A 23,681-nucleotide genomic window follows, 5' to 3' on the forward strand; every position below is an offset into this window, starting at 1 on the left:
TACCAATAAACGCCAAGACACCGTATGCCTTCTTAACTACCTTATCTACTTGATTCCCAACTTTCAGGGATCTATGTACACATACACCTAGATCCCTCTGCTCCTCCACACTATTCAAAGTCCTCCCGTTAGCCCTATACTGAACACATCTGTTACTCCTACCGAAATGAATTACCTCACACTTTTCCGCATTAAACCCCATCCGCCACCTCGCGGCCCAGCTCTGCAACCTGTCTAAGTCACCCTGCAAACTATGACACCCTTCCTCACCATCTACCACACCACCGACTTTGGTGTCATCAGCAAACTTACTAATCCACCCAACTATGCCCTCATCCAGATCATTAATAAAAATTACAAACAGCAGTGGCCCCAAAACAGATCCCTGAGGCACACCGCTCGTAACCGAACTCCATGACGAATATTCGCCATCAACCGCCACCCTCTGTCTCCTATCTGCCAGCCAATTCCTGATCCAAGTACCTAGATTACCCCCAATCCCATACATCTGCATTTTCTGCAGAAGCCCACCATGGTGAACCTTATCAAACGCCTTACTAAAATCCATATATACCACATAGAGATGGGAAGGGGCGAGCGCATGGAGAGAATTGAAAACAAATATGATCATTTTAAAATGAAGGCATTTCTGAACCGTGAGCTAATGAAGGTCAGCGGAGATACTGGCTGGGATTCTCCGATCTCGATCGCCCTGCTGCAGGCAAGAACGGAGAACTTGGTACTCAGCCAAAATTCCATTCACTACAGCGGGACTGGAGAATCATAGCTGCAGACGAGGTCAGAGAATTCCAGCTACTGAGCAAAAAGTCACATATCTTGGGGCAAAGGAAAATATAACTCAATTTCGGGTTTGCCCTTTAACCTCAAGTGAGCAGCTGAGAATAGCATTGCTGAAATATTCCCCTTGACCCTTTTAGCTGCAGAATCAGCTGTGTCAATGGAACTGGGATTAAAGGAATCAGTAACTTCAAAATAGTGTTTAATTTTTTTTCTAGCCTTATTGGCAATTTTTGAAGGACTTAGCCTTGTTGAGGATCAGACTCCAAAATTATACGACTTGATGAAATTCTGATGGGGAAGAGTCCAATAGTAAAGGGGAAAAAATGCCAAGTGTTGGTTTTCTGGGGTTGTTAATACACTGACTTTTAGACTGGTTATCTCCCTAGGGAACAATAAAGTGGGATTACCATTGATCAATGTTTTATTGCACTTGCCCTTCACCTCCACCTTCCTGATTGCTAAGCAGAATTTTTGCAAAACAACATTGTGTCCAAGGTGTTTCCGCATTGCAAATCTCCTTAATAACTATTCTGCACATCTCTCTAATGCAAAATTCTCCTTATCCCTGACATAAAATAATCTTTTTGGCCAGTGAAGGTTAACCAGAATTTGTTATTGTATTGCATTAAGTGTAGCATGTTTTACGGTTCAAAACTATGCAGTTGGGAGTTTCTTAACTATCCATCTATTTCTAGTATCCATCAAGGTCCGTTGTGGTGGATAATGGCAGTCCCATTAATCTGCATCAAAGGTGACCTTTTTCCAATCTATCTCACTCAATAAGATTTTACTGCAAATGAACTGGAATTGGAAAAGGGTTCATAATGAACCAGATTATAATAAACATTAGGTGCAGATTGGACTGACTGAGCTGCCACTGAAGGCCAAATCAGATTAATCTATTGCCTTTGAAATATAACTAAAGTCTGGATATTAATCAACAAATTAGAATATATTACACTTCGTTACTAATTTTAATGGGAAATCCTTTCTTCTATCATTATTTCAATGAGTATTAGTATGAATGCCTTAGAGAATAATAAAGGAATGTAATAACATACGGGCAGCAAAACCTTTCCTTGAGAGAGTACGGTTCAGAGCTGTTACAGTGCACACAGATGTTTAAAGTAAATACACAGATCATCTCCAGAACTTTAATTTGAGTTCTTAATATTCTTGTGGAAAAATTCCTGCAGGACAATTGTTCTCAAACAGAGTGCAATTTTTAAAGTGGGGGTTTTAAGAGTAGGAAAGAGACGGATTGCTGGAAACATATTGGCAAGTATTGTGCATTCTTTTAACACTGCAGCTTCAAAGGCCGCGTTCAAGCTGTTAACTGTTTGCGTTGCCAAGTATTCACTTGTATAATCTGTCTAAAATTTTGTTTTTGGTCTTCAGTATCAGGCAGGGAAGTGTGACCTGTGGACTGCAATCGTGTCCCATTCGTATTGACAAATATACTCTGAATTCGATTCCTGTTTTCCACTACAAAGTCAATTGGCTCCAGGTCAACAAAGACCTGAGAAAGACCTAGACTTGGAACTATTCAGATGGAGTCTAGCAAATATAAGAGGGCAGCTGGACTCCATTACCAAATGGCTGCCATGAACTAATTGCTTTTGCCTTTCTGAGTTGGATTAATCTTGCATTGCAGTTACTACCCCAGTCTATTTGGTTTGAAGCCACCTTCAGTGCCACCTTTTACATATATACTGTAAGAAAATGAGAGCTTGACCATGAAGATTACCAATGTGTATTGGAGCACTCTGAAAAGAGAAAAATAATGCAGGGACACAGTCGATAAAGAAAGTATAGATAATGATAGGCTCAGAGACTTCAGGTTGGAGTATGAATTTGTTGGACGCAGGAAACACCAATGCTCCTCTTGATCCACAAGAAGTGCGGTAAAGGCACATAACCTCATGGATCATTCATTCCCACTTCCTTTCATCTGATGGAGTTCCCAAGGTATGGGCATAACAGCTAAAGTAAGTTGAAGGCACACGGCCACCTTGGGGAATTTTGGAAACAAATCCACCTCCAAGGAATGGGTGGGTTGGCCACTGCTCCAACCTGGATCTGTCTCCATTAGAATGAGAAGTGGATGGGTTGAGTTTGAGGATTTACTAATTTTTTAATACTCTCACTTGGTTCCATCTTACTCCATTTTGTGGGGGTTAAGATTCTTCCACGTGGGTTGTTTCCCTTGCCACTTGTGGATCTCCTAGAAAAAATGTTTATGTAAATCAAGTTTTGCTGGTCACTAGGTGAGATCAGCCAGGTGCAAATATTGTTTAAGGTCGACTAATTTGGAGAGGGTCTATTCAAATTTGTTGCTGAAGAATTGTTGCTTCTTTTTAGTTCTTTGGGACGTGTTTTTGTGAGAAGATGTGCAGGTCAGGTAGATCGGCCAGGCTAAAATTGCCTCGTAGGGCCCGATTTTACCATTTTCATTCTAAGTGCTGAATCTGGGTGCAATTCAGATCTGACTTGGAAATCTGCTTTCAGGCACCCCCATACATACTTAGGCTGAAAAAAAAATCGCAAGTCTGAATTGCGCTGTGGGTGGGGCTTATCACGCCTGAAATAATTGGAGATCTGAACTGCGCATGCTCCCGGGCCGCAAAAAGTGGATAAAGTGGCCCGGGAGTGATGGTCCCCACAGACATTACCCCCACCCCCCACAACATAATGTCTCCCTTATCTACCCTTCCCGGCTACCCAGACCGATCGCGGCTCCCTGCCCACCTTCGCTCCCACCGATCACCCGCAGAGTGGCAGCAGATGCCTTTGCCTTTGATCCCCCAGCATCCCTCAGTCCACCAGACAACAATCGGGCTAGCCGAGTGTACACACTTGTGGTTACACCAATATACCTGGTTGAGCTTTTTCAATTACCACTTTGTGTTGCCAACTGCTGTGGAATTGTGAGTCAATGTTTTCCTCTTGTGCCTTTGCATCATCACTGAAATTTGTTTGGTTAGATCTCACACGGCTTGGTTCATTGAATTCAACTTGCATTTTCAAAGTTATAGACTCAGCTGGAATCTTGCCCTTCAACTCTTCCAGTTCAGCTGCCTTGATAACATTTTCTTGCAGAGCATTTACTTTCAGCTCTTATATTTCATTGCACTGATGTGGTTGGCAACCATCCTGTGGTGTACATGAATATTGTCTCCCTCTCTCTGGAGCATCTTGTTTCCTTTTCTCTGGAGTCTTTCTCTGCCCTTTCACTGTTGGCATGTTCAGGGATACCAGCCCAAGCTTTAGACTTGTTCCAGCTGAAATGAGCGGCTGTTGCTTTCCTTCTCAAGCTCACCATTGGGGCAGCATGGTGGCACAGTGGTTAACACTGCTACCTCATAGTTCCAGGGGCTTGGGTTCGATTCCTGACTTGAGTCAATGTCTGTGTGGAGTTTGCACATTCTCTCTGTGTCCTCCGGGTGCTCCAGTTTTATCCCAAATTCCAAAGATGTGCAGGGTAGGTTTATTGGCCATGCTAAATTGCCTCTTAGTGTCCTAGGATTGTAGATTAGAGGGATCAGTGGGTTAAATATGTGGGGCGACGGGGATAGAGCCCGGGTGGGATTGTTGTCGGCATCGACTCGATCGGCTGAATGATCTCCTTCTGCACTGTAGGGTTTGTATGATTTCTATGATCTTCCTTCTTGCTATTGCATCGGGCTGTCAGACTGATGCATCCTCTTGGTATGAGTATTGTTCTCTCATATGGGGAGGCAATGGCCAAGTGGTATTATCACTAGACTATTGATTCAGAAACTCAACTAATGTTCTGGGGATCTGGGTTCAAATTCTACCACAGCAGCTGGTGGAATTTGAATTCAATGAAGAATACCTGGAATTAAGAATCCACTGATGACCAGGAAATCATTGTCGATGGTTGGAGGAACTCATCTGGCTCACTCATGTTCTTTAGGGAAGGAAATCTGCCATCCTTATCTGGTCTGGTCTATATGTGACTCCAGAGCCATAGCAATATTATTGACCCTCCAATGCCCTCTGAACAACAGTACCTTGGGATGGGCAATAAATATTGGCCAGCCAGTGACACCCCCTTCCCACAAATGAATAAAAAAAGCCTCAATCTAACATTTGAGGTCTTCATTTTCAGATTGCCATGTTGATCCACTTCACACAGATCTGTGACGGTCATTACGTCGCATGACTCATCAAATCTCCCAAGTGCGCAGACCAGTCTCCGTGAAAATGAAGCCTGAAGGCGCAATTTCTGATCCGGAGGAGGGGGTTGGAAGTGTGGTGGGATGTGATTGAATTGTGTTTACTGTCTCAGAAGGCAGTTGGGATGCTATCACAGATGTAGGGGAGTGCTGAGGCAAGCTGGTTCTCTGTGATTTTGGCTTGATTTTGTGAAAGGCTGTTAGCTCTAACCCTCATCATTTATTGTCTCAACTATTCCCCCAGGCCCACTCTTGGAAGTAGTAGGAGTATCTCTGTAGCCATTCAAATATTATTTATTATGGGCATATCTCAAGATATGGAGATGCTGATGTTGAACTGGAGTAAACACAGTAAGAAATCTCACAACACCAGGTTAAAGCCCAATAGGTTTATTTTGTAGTAAATGCCACTAGCTTTCGGAGCGCTGTTCCTTCGTCAGGTGAGTGTGGAGTTCTGATCACAGACTAGGTATAAAGGCTTGCATTCTAATCAGTATTCTGTAAACTGTGTGTGCCTTTATATGCCCTGTTTGTGATCAGAACTCCACGCTCATCTGAAGAAGGAGCAGCGCTCTGAAAGCTAGTGGCATTTACTACAAAATAAACCTGTTGGACTTTAACCTGGTGTTGTGAGACTTTTTACTATATCTCAGCAGCCATGTGATGATGGCAGTACGGTAGCACAGTGATTAACACTGCTGCCTCACAGCGTCAGGGACCCAGGTTCGATTCCCGTCTTGGGTCACTGTGTGGAGTTTGCACATTTTCCCCATGTCTGCATGGGTTTCCTCCTGGTGCTCTAGTTTCCTCCCACAGTCCAAAGATGTGTGAGTTAGATGGATTAGCCATCTAAATTGCCTCTTGGTGTCAGCTGAGGTAAATGCATAGGGTTATGGCGATAGCGCCTGGGTGGGATTGTGGTCATGCAGACTTGATGGGCTGAATGATGGAAAAAAAAATTCCGGCAACTTAAAAAAGCTCTCACTCATACATAACTGATATGGAAAAGGTCTAATGTGTGAAGCTCATTTAAAGATTTTAAATGCCACAAAGTTGTCAATCTTTTATAAAAACAAGTAAAGCTCTATTTAGTAACCACATCAAAGACATCTAATTCTTTAATAGCCTCTTGAAAATGTCAATCTAAATGTAAATTCAACTCTTGGTTTTGGGACTTTTGAAACTCAAACATACATTCATAATGGGCTCAGCTGTAGTAACAGCTGTCCAGAATGAAATCTATTTAATCTCTTAGTGCAGGTGGTAATGGTTCTTTCTAACCTGCATCATATGACCTGTCAACCAATGCACTCCAGCAGCAGGTGTTTGTTTTTTCATTGTGATCGCTGCATCCTGTTTTTGTTTCCATTTTTAAAGGACTTCAGATCATGACATTTAAACTGAACTTATCTCGCTGTATGCCTCTCCATAAATGTGTGGCTCCCACACTTTAACTCAGGCCAGGGTTAAGGCCCTTGGAAATACTGAAAATTGGGCCTTTTTGAACTCAGCACAAATTTCAAATGGCTATGTCGTGTTCAGGTCTCTTGCCTGTGTGATTCACATCCCACCCTTTCCCTCTCCTGGTAAGATGAGATCTGCAGGAAATGGGGGTGGGACTGGGTGCCATCCACCATTTACTGAAGGCCTCCAGAGTCAGCCTGACTCTGTGAAAATCTAGGCCAATGTTTCTTCCCAAAGAGCGTAAAAGGGTTTTCCAACAACCCACCAGCTTCCTGGCCAATTTCATTGAAACTAACTTTTGATTAATGGCAGCATTTTGTACATGGGTGTGAATATTGGGAGTTAAGGCTGGATATCCAGTTGTGATGTCTCAATCCAGGTTTTCTTACCAGTATTTTCTGGTCTCCTAGATTTCAGGTGAGATTGAAAATGGGCAGAAAGTACACTCACGTAAGATCAGGTGGCTGCACTTTGCAGGTCTGAACACATCTACACTGGTTGATTTCAACAAAGTTTGAATAAATGTGCTTTGATTCAATTTGAAATTGGAAGTTATTTTGCCTTTAATCCGTTGTGAAAGGTCTTGGTTCTATTTTTAAAAAGAGAGGGCACCAAGATTTCTATTCATACAATGATATATGTTTCACTATTAACCTATCATTGTCAAGAAACCACCTTTTCTTCCAAACTACCATATAATAAATAATCTTGGGGGCACTGGGTTAATGACATTTAGTTTATGTAAAATACTTTGGCAGGACATTGCAGTCTTAATTTAAAATGCACCATACGGCTTATATATGCATATGAAGTTGTAATTATATTGCAGCCAGACAAAGCTTAATTATAAACAGTTTACGCAGAAAATGAAAAGTATTTGTACTATATATTTTATTCTTTAAATGCTCCTGTCTGTGGCTAAATTGTAATGGAATAAATCCTATTTATGGCTGTGAAAGATATGAAACAACTAACAGGCTCAGTTCAGCATAAGGACAGTCAACTATAATCTTTTAACATGCCTCATCTGATGTTAATAACATCTCAAATATGGCAAAGAGGTGGTTTACCATTGCCTGTCCCTTGGTTATTGGAATGTGTTCTACACTTCTGTGTATGTGCTAAAATAACAGAGGCACACAGCACTTTGAACAGGTTTCTTAGAAACAGCTGTGATTTATTGAGGCCCCTAAATCTCATTTGCTCATTGCTAAAGCAATCCAGACCATGGTGTTCCTGCTGCCACTCTTCAAAGCCAGAAAGATGCTGAAGAATGCCCTTTATTATCTGTGGCCAAGTTTAGCAAAGTCTGTTTGAAAGTCCATGCAGTTCGGGATATAATATTCATTAGCCTGTCAGGGCATTTCTAAATAATTCATACATCCCTCACTGGATCTGTAACGTTTTCTGTTGTTGTCACTTTGACCAGAATACTTTTTTAGAACAGAAATGACAAAGATAGGCAAACTGTCTATGCTTTCTTTTCCTCTCAGTGGTTTTCCCCTTTTATTTAGAAAAAGTGCAAAGCCCTTGTGATTAAGAGCTGACGCGATTCAAATCTTCTGAGCTCAAACCAGAGAATGCTCAGGCAAAGAATGCATCCAAATATACATTTGTAGAAACATGATCATCGGACAAATCGAGGTAGAAAGTTACTATGAAAACTTAGGTAGAAAGTTACTATGAAAATAATAGTCAGTGTAATTGCCCCCTTGTGTCAATAAAGTGTAAAAAGATAATTAGTGATTTGTGTTTGAAAAGAAGAGACCTTTTCTCTCCAACTAGCCTTCCCTGGGCAAATAAGGGAAACAAAATGCACAGATGCTTGGCAAATAACCAAGTAACTTGTTTTGTTCCCATGGCGGCTGAGAGAATAAGGCTTTTTTTGTCTTTAAATCTCCCCGTGCCAAGTTCTTTTGGATACCTTAGTTAAAATAGACCTTTTAAAATTTACAAACAAATGGGCTTTTTATCTGTAGTGCCAGATTAGCCGATATTTTACACTGACTACATGTGCAAACAAAGTTCTGTGCTGTTTCTGAACATTTAAAACAGCCAAGTTATATGCCTTTGGTATGCATCATGGTCAGTGGGTGCATTGGCACTCGAAGCGCTGAAATCTGTACTTTATAATTTAAAAGTGTTGTCTTGAAAGTTTTTTTTGCTGATGTTAATAATGCAACAACAGAATACAGTTGTGATCAAGTGTTAATGCCATATTTAAAAAGAATGGCTATGAAACTCTGCTCTGTTGCCGTACTGGCATTGGTACTACAGAAAGACTGAAGTTTATAGAAGGTGCAAGCAGTACTTCTGGGCACTCTGGTGTGACCAATATGGGGAAGGGCATTAGGGCGGGCATTCCCGAAGCATCAGGAGTGGCTGGAATGTGATATCAAACAAGTGTTCCCACTGATTTGACACATGGCTATGACACTTGGACCACACAAGTCCAGTGAACACCTGTGACAGTCACACACAGTTGAACAGACATTCAGCTACAGGCTAGATGCATGTGACTTATTTCTACAGCGGCAACGTTTATAGAAGTAACTTGTTTTTGAAGGTTTTTCAGTGAGTTGGTGCATCCATTCAGAGAGGGCAGAAGATTTGGTCACTTGTATATTCTAAGTGGCCTGGGACTCCAGTTCAATGGAGAAATGGAACAGGGATTGCAGAGAGTGGAAGTTCTGTGCAGAAGAAGGATGGATAGAGTTTTCCAAAAGATCCTAATTGTTATGTATATGGGTTGTAGCCCCTTTAAGAGGTCAGGTCAGGTGACCTCGGGCGAGGGGTGACCTGCCTGGGAAATCACCCCTACAGGCAGTTGAGAGTTGCAGTGCGAGAACATTATTTCATCAAAAACTCAATGTTCCTGTGGCTTGTCTCTGTGTGAGTTCTTTGGGGTCCCTCCCCCCACCCTGCCTATAGTCTCAGATTTAACTCTAAGCACTATACTTGTATGTGTCATACCTCCACCTAATTCAAGAGCAATGTCTGAGGTGACACAGCTTCAAAAAGAAGGTTCTGTTCTTTGTGATTTGTTTATGAGATATGGGCATCACTCGCAAGGCCGGCATTTGTTGCCCACTCCTAATTGTCCTTAGGAAGGTAAGCGTAAGTCACAACGTTGAACTGCTGCAGTCCATGCGATGTAGATATACACAGTGCTGTTAGGAAAGGAATTGAGGACAGTGAAGGAACGGCGTTATGTGTCAAAGTCACAGAATCATTGAATCCTACAGTGCAGAAGGAGGCTAGTCGGCCCATCGAGTCTACACCGACCACAATCCCACCCAGGCCCTATCCCCATAACCCCATGCATTTACCCTAGCTACACCTCCTGACACTAAAGGGCAATTCAGCATGGCCGATCCACCTAACCTGCACATCTTTGGACTGTGGGAGGAAATCTCAGTGCCCGGAGGAAACTCACGCAGAAAAGTAGAAAATGTGCAAATTCCACACAGACAGCGACCTAAGCTGTGAATTGAACTGGGTTTATGGCACAATGAGGCAGCAGCGGGAGCCACCGTGCTACCCTACTGCCCAGTCAGGTCGGTGTATAGCTTGGAGGGGATGTCGCAGTTGTCATCTGCTGTCGATTGCCTTTCTGGGTGCTAGAGGTTATGGTTTCAAGAGATGCTGTCAATGGGGACTTGGTGTATTCCTGCAGTGTACCTTGTAGTTATCACACACCGCTGTCATCATGCACAGCAGCGATTGGGGGAATAAATTTTTAGGTGATGGAAGGGATGCTGATCAAGCCTGGATGGTGTCAAGCTTCTTGAGTGTTGTTGGAGCTGCACTCCTTCAGGCAAAAGAGAGCATTCCATTACACTCCTGACTTGTTCCTTGCAGATGATCAGGCTTTGGGATGGAGCCTTGGAGCTTGGGTGCCTTCCAGGTAATGGGCTCTGGGCGAGGGTGGTTGAATTGAGGAACAGACTTCTTCATGAGGCTGTTAGCCTTTTGCATGTTCACAGGTCTTCATGTAGTAGACAAAAGAAATGAATTGCCCCAATGTAATGTCGGAGAACTGCTGAAAGCAGCACTGATTTGCAGGGCCTGTGGATTAAGTTTTTGTTGGTAAGTGAAATAACATTTTCAAGAGTATATGAAACTTCTTGGTTTTCTGCCATACAAGCACCCTTTAGGCAGCTGTCATCAAGATTTATTATAATACACTAAAAATACCAATTTGGCGTTTCATATTAATTAAACTACCTACACCTAACATTCCTCTGCAAAATTTAGCAAGTAAAGTGAACTTGAGCAAAGCATGGTGGAATGTTACAAGAAAAGATCAAAAGACTGTGCTCGGCATTGTTCACACCATGTTATACTCTATGACCATGAAAGTTTCCAGCTTGCAGGAACGAAGTGAGGACTGTGAACATTACATCCATTGGTGCTGCCCTGTGTCGAGACAGAGCTTTGGGAGGACAGGAGACTTCAGAAGCTTGTGAGTTGGAAAAGGTGCAGCATGGAATTTCCCCGACCCATCCGAGATGGATTTGACGGCAGGCAAGAACACAGAATCTAGCAGGAACCAAAAACTCAGAAACTGGCTCGAGTAAAATCACATTGCGATTCCCCCAGTGGCGGGGTAATGGTGGGTTGGACTTCCTGCTGGCTGGTGCACGAATATCATTTGCATTCATTTGCATCTCATGAATTCTCATTAAAACAGTTGCCACTGGCTTCCCTTCAGGCCCTGCGAGCTCACTAGTGTGAAATTATAGTGGTTTAAAACCTGATTGATAAAGAGTGCTGTGCACAAGGGACTTTGAAATGAGTGCAACAAAGTCTGCTTTCTCACTCAGCAGTGAGATTATTACTAAATAAGGAACTGCAGGGACAATTAGCTGCCAGCATTGTATTAGCAGTGATTCTGATGCCCACTGCTTTCCCGGTCATCTATGTCACAGGACTTCCTAGCCACGCTTAGAGAAAATGCACAAGTAAGCTGCTTTGTTGCAAATGAGGCCTTATAGTCTGCCCGAGATAAGCCGTAAAATGATAAAGTAATGCTGCATGATGTTGCATTTTAGAAACAGAATAGAAGTCAAGATACTTCTGCCCAGCCTCTGGTTCACTGTGTTCTCACTGAACCCTAATTCCAAATGTTCAGCTCTACCAGGTCACTCTCTACAGCTTTGTTATTGAGCAGAGCTTAGCAGAACTTTGCCAACTGCAAACTATGCACGATAAACACTGAGCTGAGAAATAAAAGGTAACTCTTGGTTAAAATGGCAGAACAATTAATTTACAGTTCACTTTAACTCCGAAGGAGTTTATTTATTTTAGATTTATTTTACAGACACTCTCAATGGTGTTGTGTAACTGGTTGGCGAAGGAACATTTGCCAGTTTTTTTTTGATGGGAAGCAGAGTTTCACATATATTACTCAGTTGTTTAACAATTTTTTCTTCTTTCATCAACAATTTAGATTCATCTACCCTGAGTGCTCTGTTTTCCGAACCTGTCTGGGAACTGTTTCTCTCTTAAGGTTGTTTAAAAGTTGAAATCAGGATGGGTATGTTTTATTGGTGTTAAAATTTGCTTTTAACGGTGCCTTCTGTGGGAGACCTATTTCGTGATAGCTTCTCCAGATCTTTCCCTACATGTTCTGTTTCTACCTAACATAAGATTGAGATCCTAGGCCTGACATTCTTTTTTGTAATTTGGCTTGGAAATCCAGTTATTTTATTGAACTATGAAGTTTGTGGAAAATGCTGACTTTTGGCTCTGAACCACCAATTGGGTCAGTATTTTATAGCTGGTTAATAGCAAAATGTTTACGGTGCATAAGTTAGATGAAAGGATGTTGGCGGCATTATGTGCTGGGTAATCTGGTTATTTGTCAGCAAAGTAAGTTGAAATTTTCCCATTTCAGTTTGTCTGATGAGAATATTTAATATGCATTTTCCTTTCTTTTAGTCTCACTGTTATCTTCAGTACTTTCTTTTATGAACATGTTTAAAAAGTTTCAGTCTTATTGTGTTATTGCTGAAACTATTCTTATATATTCGTTCTATTTATTTGGCTCACAGACATTTGTTAAATTATTTGTTACCTTTTTTATGTTAATTTATTTTTATTTCCATTTCACTCTTTGGTGCTCCCTCTATTCTGTATCTGGAATGCATTAAAGATTATGGGTGGTCAAATAGGGACGTGACCACAAGCATTAAGGGCATTAAATATTGACACCAGTTATCTCTTGCTTTCATTTCCCATGTGCTTCTTTGCTTTCAATATTGTGTCAAATGACCTGATTGGGACTGGGGTGTAGTCAGCTGGAAGCTTTATTGTGAATGGATCGCAGGTCTAGATTTGGAGCTGGGTTTCCCAGTCTGTGGTGTGGTGGATTCTTCAGTAAGCGACTGTGTTAAAGTCTCTCCTTTCTAGTCCCAAAAAATCCATTCTGTGTCATCACAGAAATGCTTTGAGTTGATTACCTGATTATTGTAGCTTTGTTTTCCTTTCTCCAAAGTCTTTCTTTTTAAAATTTTTAAACAAGTTATTCATGGGCATCATTGGCTGGTCAGTATTTATTGCCTGTTCTAGTAGCCCGAGGGCAGTTGAGAGTCAACCACATTGCTCTGGCTCAGGAGTCACAAGTAGGCCAGATTAGGTAAGGATAGCAGATTTCCTTCCCTAAAGGGCATTAGTGAACCAGAAGGGTTTTTCTTACAATTGACAATGGTTTCATAGTCATCAATAGATTCTTAATTCCAGGTATTTTTTATTGAATTTAAATTTCACCATCTGCCATGGTAGGATTCAAACCCAGATGCCCAGAACGTTAGCTGAGTTTCTGTATTAATAGTCTAGCGATAATACCACTCGTCCATCACCTTCCTTTGATAATAACCTTCCTATATTTAAGTGGCAACAGAGGAAGAGATATCAGGAGCTGATGACTCTTTTTAATTTGAGTCGTCAGTTTTGTTATCTGATAGAGGAATGGTAGAGCAGCTCTGACCCTGATGGAGGTAGGGGAGTGGGTGCGGAGTGGATACAGGGATCTTGCTCCATGTGGGAACTCCAGGACATTTCCTGTATGGCCATACATTATAGGATCATAGAATCACAGAGGTTTACAGCATGGAAACAGGCCCTTCGGCCCAACTTGTCCATGTAGCCCTTTTTTTAAAAACCCCTAAACTAATCCCAATTGCCCGCAGTTGGCCTACATCCCTCTATACCCATTGTATCCATGTAACTATCTAAATGCTTTTTAAAAGATAAAATTGTATCTGCCTCTACTACTACCTCTGGCTGCTTGTTTCAGGCATGCACCACCCTCTGTGTGAAAAATTTGCCCCTCTGGACACTTATATATCTCTCCCCTCTGACCTTAAACCTATGCCCTCTAGTTTTAGACTCCCCTACCTTTAGGAAAAGATATTAACTATACCTTGTTTATGCCCCTCATTATTTTATAGACCTCTATAAGGTCAACGCTCAGCCTCCTATGCTCCAGAGAAAAAAATCCCAGTCTATTCAGCGTCTCCTTGTAACTTAATCCTTCAAGTCTCGGTAGCAACCTAGTAAATCTTTTCTGCACTCTTTCTAGTTTAATAATATCCTTTCTATAATAGGGTGATCAGAATTGCACACAGTGTTCCAAGTGTGGCCTTAACAATGTCTTGTATAACTTTAACAAGATGTCCTAACTTCTGTATTCAGTGTTCTGAATGATGAAACCAAGCATGCCGAATACCTTCTTCACTACTCCGTCCACCTGTGACTCCACTTTCAAGAAGCTATGAACATGTACCCCTAGATCTCTTTGTTCTGTAACTCTCCCGAATGCCCTACCATTAACTAAGTAAGTTCTACCCTGGTTCAATCTATCAAAATGCATTACCTCGTATTTGTCTAAATTAAACTCCATCTACCATTTATCAGCCCATTAGCCCAATTGATCAAGATCCTGCTGCAATTAGAGATAACCTTTCTCACTGTCCATCATGCCACCAATCTTGGTGTCATCTGCAAACTTGTTAACCATGCCTCCTATATTCTCATCCAAATCATTAATATAAATGACAAATAACAGTGGGCCCAGCACTGACCCCTGAGGCACACCACAGGCCTCCAGTTTGAAAAACAGCTCTCTACAACCACTCTCTGGCTTCTGTCAAGGAGCCAATTTTATATCCATTTAGATACCTCACCCTGGATCCTGTGAGATTTAACTTTATGAACAACCTACCATGCGGTACCTTGTCAAAGGCCTTGCTAAAGTCCATGTAGACAATATCAACTGCACTGCCCTCATCTACCTTCTTGGTTACCCCTTCAAAAAACTCAATTAAATTTGTGAGACATGATTTTCCACTCACAAAGCCATGCTGACTGTCCCTAATCAGTCCTTGCATCTCTAAATGCCTGTAGGTCCTGTCTCTCAAAATACCTTCCAACAATTTACTCACCACAGATGTGAGGCTCACTGGCCTGTAGTTCCCAGGCTTTTCCCTGCAGCCTTTTTTAAACAAAGGCATAACATTTGCCACACTCCAATCTTCAGGCATCTCACCTGTGACCATCGATGATTCAAATATCTCAGCTAGGGGACCCGCAATTTCCTCCCTAGTCTCCCACAATGTCCTGGGATATACCTCATCAGGTCCCACAGATTTATCTACTTTGATGCTCTTTAAGACTTCCAGCATCCCCTTCTCTGTAATATGTACACTCCTCAAGACATCAATATTTAATTCCCCAAGTTCACTACCATCTACGCTTTTCTCAGTAGTAAATATTGAAGAGAAATACTCATTTAGGATCTCACCCATCTCTTGTGGATCTGCACATAGATTACCTTGTTAATCCTTAAGAGGCCCTATTCTCTCCCTTGTTACTCTTTTGCCCTTTATGTATTTGTAGAAGCTCTTTGAGTTGTCCTTTGCCTCATCTACCAAAACAATTTTGTGTCCCCTTTTTGCCCTCCTGATTTTTCTCATAACTCTACTCCTACACCGCTATACCCTTCAAGAGATTCAGTTGATCCCAGCTGCCTATGTACGTCATGTGCCTCTTTCTTCTTCTTAACCAGAGCCTCAATATCCCTACTTCTGCCAGCCTTGCCCTTCGCTCTAAGAGGAATGTGTTTACCCTGAACCCTGGTGAACACACTTTTGAAAGCATGCCACTCACCAGACATCCCTTTTCCTTCCCACAGACTCTCCTAATTAACTTATGAAAGTTCCTGCCTGATACCATCAAAATTGGCCTTTGCCAATTTAGAATATTAACTTTTGGGCCAGACTTAACATTCTCCTTAGCTATCTTAAGGGAATAGAGTAAAAAAGCAAGAAAGTTATGTGAAAGCTGCAAAAGCATTGGTCCAGCCTCGACTGGAGAATTGCTTTTAGTTCTGGGCACAACACTTTAGGAAGTGTGCAAAGATTCACAGGAATGATTCTTCAGTTATGTAGATTGGTTGGGGAAGCTGGCGCTGTTCTCCTTGGAGAAGAGAAAGTTGAGAGAAAATTTGAAAGAGGCATTCAAAATCTTGAGGGTTCTGGACACAGCAGATAGAGAGAAATTGTTTCAATTGGTGGGGGGATTGAGAACCAGAGGACATAAATATAAGGTAACTGGCAAAAGAAACAATGGCAACGTGAGGGAAATTTTTTCACACAGCGAGTGTTTAGGATCAGGGATGCACTGTGTGAAAGAACGGTGGAGGCAGGGTCAAACGAGGCTTTGGAAAGGGAATTGGAGAATTATCTGAAAAGGAAAGATTTGCAAGGCCGCGAAGAAAAGGTAAGGAGGGCACCCGATGAACTGTTCCTTCAGAAGGGCAGCAGAGACACGATTGACTGAATGGTCTCCTCCTGTCCTGTAGCCATTTAAGATGCCATGATTCTATAAAAGAATTATCTTGATGACAATGATTAGAGCATTCAAACGCTTGCTTTTTAAGTTGTTGGCTAGATTTCTTAGCACAGCTGTGAGCTTATTTGTTTTAAATTACTTGTCAAGAACTAGACACCGCTAACAAAATATTGACATTGTACCAATCCAAGAGCATACAGACAGTTCCTCTGTGGATTGCTGAATCAGGCAGATCTCTGTATATCTGGAAGCTATTGAGATGAGACGCTGTCTGCTGACTTCTTTTGAAGAGGTTGGGATTGAGTGATGGGACTTGTTTGTTCCATTGATTACTGGCATATTGTCCACTCCTTGCTTCTGCCAAATGTGATGTGTGATTTCCTTACAACTCACCTGTTGGGGTTAGATAACAAAACAATCCGCAGCTAAATATCTGACCCTGTGCTCCTCGATGAATTAGATTCCAGCAGTGCTTGAAGTTTTCTTTTTATGGTATTTGTGACAGGATCTTTAAGGTTAAAGGAGGACCCCCACCGCCACCCCGCCCTCCCCCTCTGCCTCTGCGAGAGCTCACAGGTGCACATTTAGAAAGCTGCATCAGTAACTTCCAGGATCGTGATAGACATTTTAACCAGACGTGTCTGGTTCTGATGGGATAGGAGCAGCTTGAAGCCTAATATTTCTGACTGTATATTCAAAGTTTAATTGTAATTAAAGTTCCTTTTAATGGAGCCATCTTACATTGTACTCTATAAGCTCTGTCCTCGACAAAGTCACAATAAATGTCACATCTGTGCTGTCTGTGGAATGTTAGTACTCTCACTGGTTTTATCTGTTGTTTGGATAGATGTAACCTCCATCAAAGTGAGGGGTGGTGGGGGGGGGATGGTGTATGGGGTGGGGTTGGAATTAATTTTGGACTCACACCTCCACTTTTTTGACAACTCTGTATAAAATAAACATGTAATCAAAATGTTATAATTGATTCATTTCCTCTATTATAAAATTACAAGATCATTGTCAATGATGAATGAGATTTGGCCCATTTTTGTTCATCCATCCAAAAGCACACGCAATCACATCTTAAATATTTCCAAGGTTTTCTCCTTCAACTTTTTATTGGGAATTCCATCGGGAGCTCTGTGGTCACACTATGCATGAAAAAGCTTCCTGGTACTTTTCACCAATTTGAACCTAATTGTTCAAACTAATCACCCTTGCAACTTACTTCCAAATCTACAATTTTCTAAGCCATGGGTAACATCCAGACTTCAGGTGACAAATAAGGGTGGCATGATGGCACAGTGGTTAGCACTGCTGCCTCACAGGGCCAGGGACCCGCATCTGATTCTTGGCTTGGATCACTCTTTGAATGGAGTTTGCACATTCTCCCTGTGTCTGCGTGGGTTTCCTCCAGGTGCTCTGGTTTCCTCCAACAATCTAAAGATGTGCAGGCTGGGTGAATTAGCCATGCTAAATTCTCCCTCAGTGTATCTGAACAGACACTGGAGTATGGCAACTGGGGAATTTTCACAGTAACTTCATTGTGGTGTGAATGTAAATCTACTTGTGACTAATAAATAAACTTTTTGTAAAAGACAAGTAGCTGGTAATATATACATTACATATGCGCCAGATACCTTATTGAATAAGAAAAGCCCAAGCAACCTGAAGATATGAGGGTAAAAATATAGCCTGTTGAATAGAATATTGATGTTACAAGCTTCTGTCTGAAACAGTGACCAGGTGGAAGGATGAAGAAGTAACAGGAGTTCATTATATTTACCTCTTCTGACCTTGTAGTCCTCATAAACCTTGTCTTGCATGGGAGAGGGATCTGGTGGGTCAGAGTGTTTCCATTCACTATTAGCGCCCCTTCTCTCCATGTGGGATAGGCAGAATGTTTGTTTATTTGTTTGAGAGGAAAATTGCATGAAGGATTTGTTCAAACACTGGAATAACATGCAGGGCAATCACATTGGTGCATGACATAATTTTAAGCAAATAAGGAGCCTTAGGCTATCGGATAATGGGGCCTAATTTTGCTATAAAATTCCTGATCCACTGTACTAACTGTTGTATCTGCTTTGCTCTCACCTTTCCATTCCCCCTTCCTTCATTCAATTTTTGGTTAGAACTAATATGTTACGCTAAAAAATTGGAGGCTCTCTTTTTACTGGTTTCTGTGAATCCTTGTCTTCGGCTTGTTGCCTACTAGTTCTGTTTTAAGAACAATAAATTTGAATGATATAACATTGACATGCTGATTCCTGATGCTTCATCTTGCCAGCACTTTCATGCAGGGATGCAACACCTGGAACAACCTGGTTTTAGTCATGGCAACACTGAGTAACTTAATTCTCACTGGCGAGGTACGAATGACGGAGTAGTCAGAACTGCCACACAATATAAACTATATCACATTATTTAGGTTGTCTATAGTTGCTGATAATTAAAGTAACGACCACAATCTGTTTCCATATGTACACAATATTCCCTTGTGTCAAGTGAATTTCCCCAAAGCTGAAGGCTCTAAGATAGAACTTGTACCTCTAACTAAAGTACAAACAATCTTTCCTGCCATCAGCTTGATCCTTATCAGGGAAAATAGCCACACATTGACCTAGCAAAAATGAGGGTCGTCTGAGTTTCCCACTAGACCCACTTTTGCTTTAATCTTGGACCATTTTCATGCACATGTTCTGAAATGTAGAGACTGAAATTAAGAGAACAACCACAATCAGGACAGGAGTCCTGTTGATCTCAATGTTTGATTTATGCAACTTACTTCTTAATACCTATTACCTTAAATGTAAACTCAGCCTCAGTGTCACAACATTTAGATACAATTGTGAGAGGAAAATTGCATGAAGGATTTGTTCAAACACTGGAATAACGTACAGGGCAATCACATTGGTGCATGACATAACTTTAAGCAAATAAGGAGCCTTAGGCTATCGGGTAATGGGGCCTAATTTTGCTATAAAATTCCTGATCCACTTAATAAGTAAGCAAGGGGTGACATGATGGCACAATGGTTAGTGCTGCTGCCTCACAGCACGAGGGACCTATGTTTGATTCCCAGTTTGGCTCACTGTCTGTGCAGATGTGGGTTTCCTTCGGTTGCTGTGGTTTCTCCCCACAGTCGGAAAGATGTGCTAGGTAGGTGCATTGGTCATGCTAAATTTTTCACTCAGTGTACCTGAACAGGTCCCAGAGTGTGGCAACTAGGGGATTTTCACAGTAACTTCATTGCTGTGTTGCTAAGCCTACTTGTAAGACGAATAAATAAACTTTAATTCAGTAAACAAAACAATTTAATTCTGACCTGCAAATATGATCTGAGTGTAATTTAAATAACAGAAAACATTTTGCATTTATATGTTTTTTTTTGACAATTTTCCTGCTTGCCTTTCCATTTACCCTTCTTCTTCTGAAGGTACATTGAGCGTAATGACTGTACAATACTTGACTTTCCATATATCAGCAGCAAATCTATATGTGGCTGATGTTGCAGATAACACTTATGTGTTTTATTACTGCCCGTTATCAGTGTTATGTATTTGAGAGGGGCTTTTCTTACACATAGAATAAATGTCTCAATTTACATGATTCTAACAGCAAGTTTTTTGTGATTTTAAAAATAAGGAAAGTTATTTATTATCATATACACATCCCTGTGTATGCCCTGGAGATTTAAAAATGTGTCATCTCACTGACTTGACTCACCCACGTTATTACTCGCACAAAGGTTAGATAAAGATGAAGGAAAATCAATGCTGGACAAGATTTTCTTGCCTCCCTGCAGTGTGTTTCTCGATCAGCAGGGGGATCTTCTGGTCCCGTCACTGTTAATGGGATTTCCCTTTGAATCCACCCCAGGCCTTTGGGTTCTAGCTCTTTCATAGCAGGCCAGTAGTTTCTTAGATGAGTTGATGCTTTAGTTGAAGTGAGGATCTTTAAAGCAGAGGATTTTCTACAAGTGGCGAGGTTTCTTTTGGTTGAATTTCCAAGTTGTTGGTTCTCAGGTGAACTCAAAGTTTGTACACATTAGGGAAAGTTGTCTTTGTTAGGAATCACCTGCCTTCAAGGTATTGCTGGTTAGTACCCTGGCAGGTTTGATTCCTTGCAGATGGTCAATGAATTTCAGTGAAATTTGTCTGCAGAATGACTTCCCGCTGTTTTAAAAACATACACGTCTCACCATGCGATCTGTTTCAAGTCCAAAGTCACTTTCTAAATATGATAGATGGCTAGGTCAATTGTATAAACTGTGTTATGACGCTTTTGAATTAGATTCTGGAAAAGGCGTTGCGTTAATATCAGTCTGGAAAGTTTACTTTGCTCCCTCTTGTGCACAGGCCTGTATAAATACACATGAGAAGTCCGGTGATCCTTGGGCGGCCATCTTCCTTTGTAGCTTTTAAAAATATAAAATATTGACTGAAAGTCCATAATGTACTGGAACATGATACTAATTATTTATAGAAATCAGAGTCAATCCAGATGCTGCCTTTACTCAGTTTCCACTTGGGAAATGTTGTTAATTAGAAGAAGGTATTCTAACTATTTTATTCTTCCTTCACTTTCTATTAATATACATGAGTATCTGCTCTTCCTCTCTCCCAGTTCCCAAATTGAATTGATTAAGGCTGGAATGGCAAGGCTGTTCATACTGACGGGATTTTCTCATCCCCCTGCAGTGAACAGGATTTTTGGCTGGACGCCAAATTCTCCAATACTTCACTGCAGCGGGAGCATGGCATGCACAGCCGGTAAGATCGCGCCCTAGGTCAGCACAGGCCAGGGCTGAAGCTAGATGGAGGAAGAGGGAAGGAAAACTTCTATACCGTATAGGAACTCGTCGATGGTAAAGGACTTTGTGATGAGGCAATACTGACAGGTGAGAAGATATTTTGTTTAGTATCGCAACATTTATTCACTAAAAGCATTGGGCTCTAAATTATCTTTCTTTCTCTGGCTCTGTAGTTCTATATGATCTCCTTCCTGCAAACACTATGTTTAAAATACTGTTGGAAGGGAAGAAATTCATTAACACCACAATCGCTCCTGTCAGATTCTGCAAACAGCATGTCTTTCCACAGTTACTTTATGTAGCTGCAGTGTTTTTAAAATCTTTCTGGACCACATTACAGGCATTCAATGTTTTTGGATTCATTACTGGCTTCACTACACTTACTGCACTCTACCACAGAAAGTCTCACTGGAGTCATAAACCATGGCTGCAAGGAATAACCATGATCACCAAGCAACCACTCTGATACATATGGGAGGTGATGGCGTTGTGGTATTGTCACCTGGACTAGTTATCCAGTGATCCAGGGTAATGTTCTGGGGATCTGGGTTTGCAGTCCACCACGACAGATGAATTTGAATTCAATAAAAACCTGGAATTATGAAAGCCTAATGATGACAATGAAACTGTTGTTGATTGTTGTAAAAACTCATCTGGTTCACTTATGTTCTATAGGGAAGGATATCTGCTATCTTTACCTGGTTTGGCCTACATGTGACTCCAGAGCCGCAGCAATGTGGTTGACTTTTAATTGTTTCTCAGGGATGGCTAATAAATGCTGTCCCAGCCAGCGATGCCCACAACCCATGAATAAATAGAGAAAAAAAACATGACTTTCAGCTATTAGGTCTGACTTGGTCAACTGGTGTATGAAGTGAATATCATGGCAACTTTGTGACTAATTGTGGATATGACAAGGTGATTGATGATATACATGAATTAATGGAAATGCTCTACATCATTGTGACATTGAGAGAATTGTCATATGGGCTTTGCGTGCCACATTGTGTTCCATCAATGTAAGCAATCTTTGCCAATGTATCCTCTCAAAACCTTTCATACTTTTAAAAACCTCTACATGACTTAGTGGACATAATGATACAGAATTTAAGCCAAAACAGTGAAGAGGCAATAATTATTCCAGAAAACCTTTGCAGCTGAGGAAATTGGCCACCAGTCACTCACAATTAGGAATGTTTTGAAATTTTAAAGGGGCATTCTGTTGTAAAATGTTTTGCCAGACCTAGTTTTGTTTGGGGTTGGAGAAGGGCCACTTTTGTAACACTGACATCATACACACAATTGCTGTTATTATGTGTTTATAGAGATTTATATTGTAAAGAAAAATGGTTTGCCAGCCACTTTTTCACAGAAGACAGTTCCCATTGAGTCATTGTTAAAGATTTGGGTACTTAGAACTGTCCCCGGGAGACCACAGCCAAATTTGACTAAAAAACTGGAGTCAAAGTTAACACAGCGTACTAGCCAAGAATGGAGTTTAGTGAAGTGCTGCACATAGAATCATAGACAGCTGCTGGCAATTTGGAACCAGCAACATATTGCACTGAAGAAAGTTTGAATATCCAACGGCTAATCAGGCAACCTGTGAGATGGTTTAATCTATGCTTCAGCAATATGTCCAAACAACAGATGTATTAAATACACAGAAATGCAACCATGTAAAAAGAGCTGAGTGAACAAGAAACATTTATTTATATTTCAATAGAGTGTGCCTCACACCACCTGGAAGTGACTACATAAAGATATGTATATTCATCTTTGAATAAGAACACTAAATTCTTAAGTATCATAATACCATACTGACCAGTTTAAATTACAACTGTAGTATCTCTGCCAGTCTGTGTTCAAGATGTACACAATCACTTCCATTCTGTTCTTGATACATTTTTTCTTTCAAGTTTCAGGTTGGATTCGACTATTATCCTCTCTATGACATTTTTTCTTTGGATCAATTTGTTGACGGAGGATTGGCTCCTTTTTACTTTTTTGGTGCTTTCTTATTCCTGCTTGGAGTGGGAGTATTGTTAATAAGAGCTTGTTAATGAATGTCCGCAATATTTATAGAGTTATTAAGACACAACAATTACAGTTAGCTAGTGCTTAAAGACTGCATGGAAAGAAATTGCTCATTTATGATTATGACACGTAATGTACTAGGGTCAAGCATAGACTGGGTTTAATCCAATTTTAAGCTTGTCACATTTATGCAAAATGAATGCTTGAGCTATAAATATGAACCTACAAAGTATTAACCCAAAATGGACAGTTTCTTCTGAAATAAAATTGAGTTGAGAGGTAAGGTGACCTTTTCTTTCCTGCCAATTCACATGGAACTGCAAGAACACTGAGTTAATCTTCGTGTTCAAATAAGTCTTGATGAAGTCATTAAGATGTAAATGATCTTTCTGGATATATCAGTGAGAAGACATTAAAATGCAAACGACCCTTCCTGTGGCAATGGCTACATTTCTCCAACTAATTAAAAAGACTAGTTTCACAATACTGTTGGAGTATTTTTTCATATA

This window comes from Carcharhinus amblyrhynchos, chromosome 3 (assembly GCF_965287045.1).
Source record: "Carcharhinus amblyrhynchos chromosome 3, sCarAmb.v2.hapA, whole genome shotgun sequence".
NCBI classification, from domain to species: domain Eukaryota; kingdom Metazoa; phylum Chordata; class Chondrichthyes; order Carcharhiniformes; family Carcharhinidae; genus Carcharhinus; species Carcharhinus amblyrhynchos.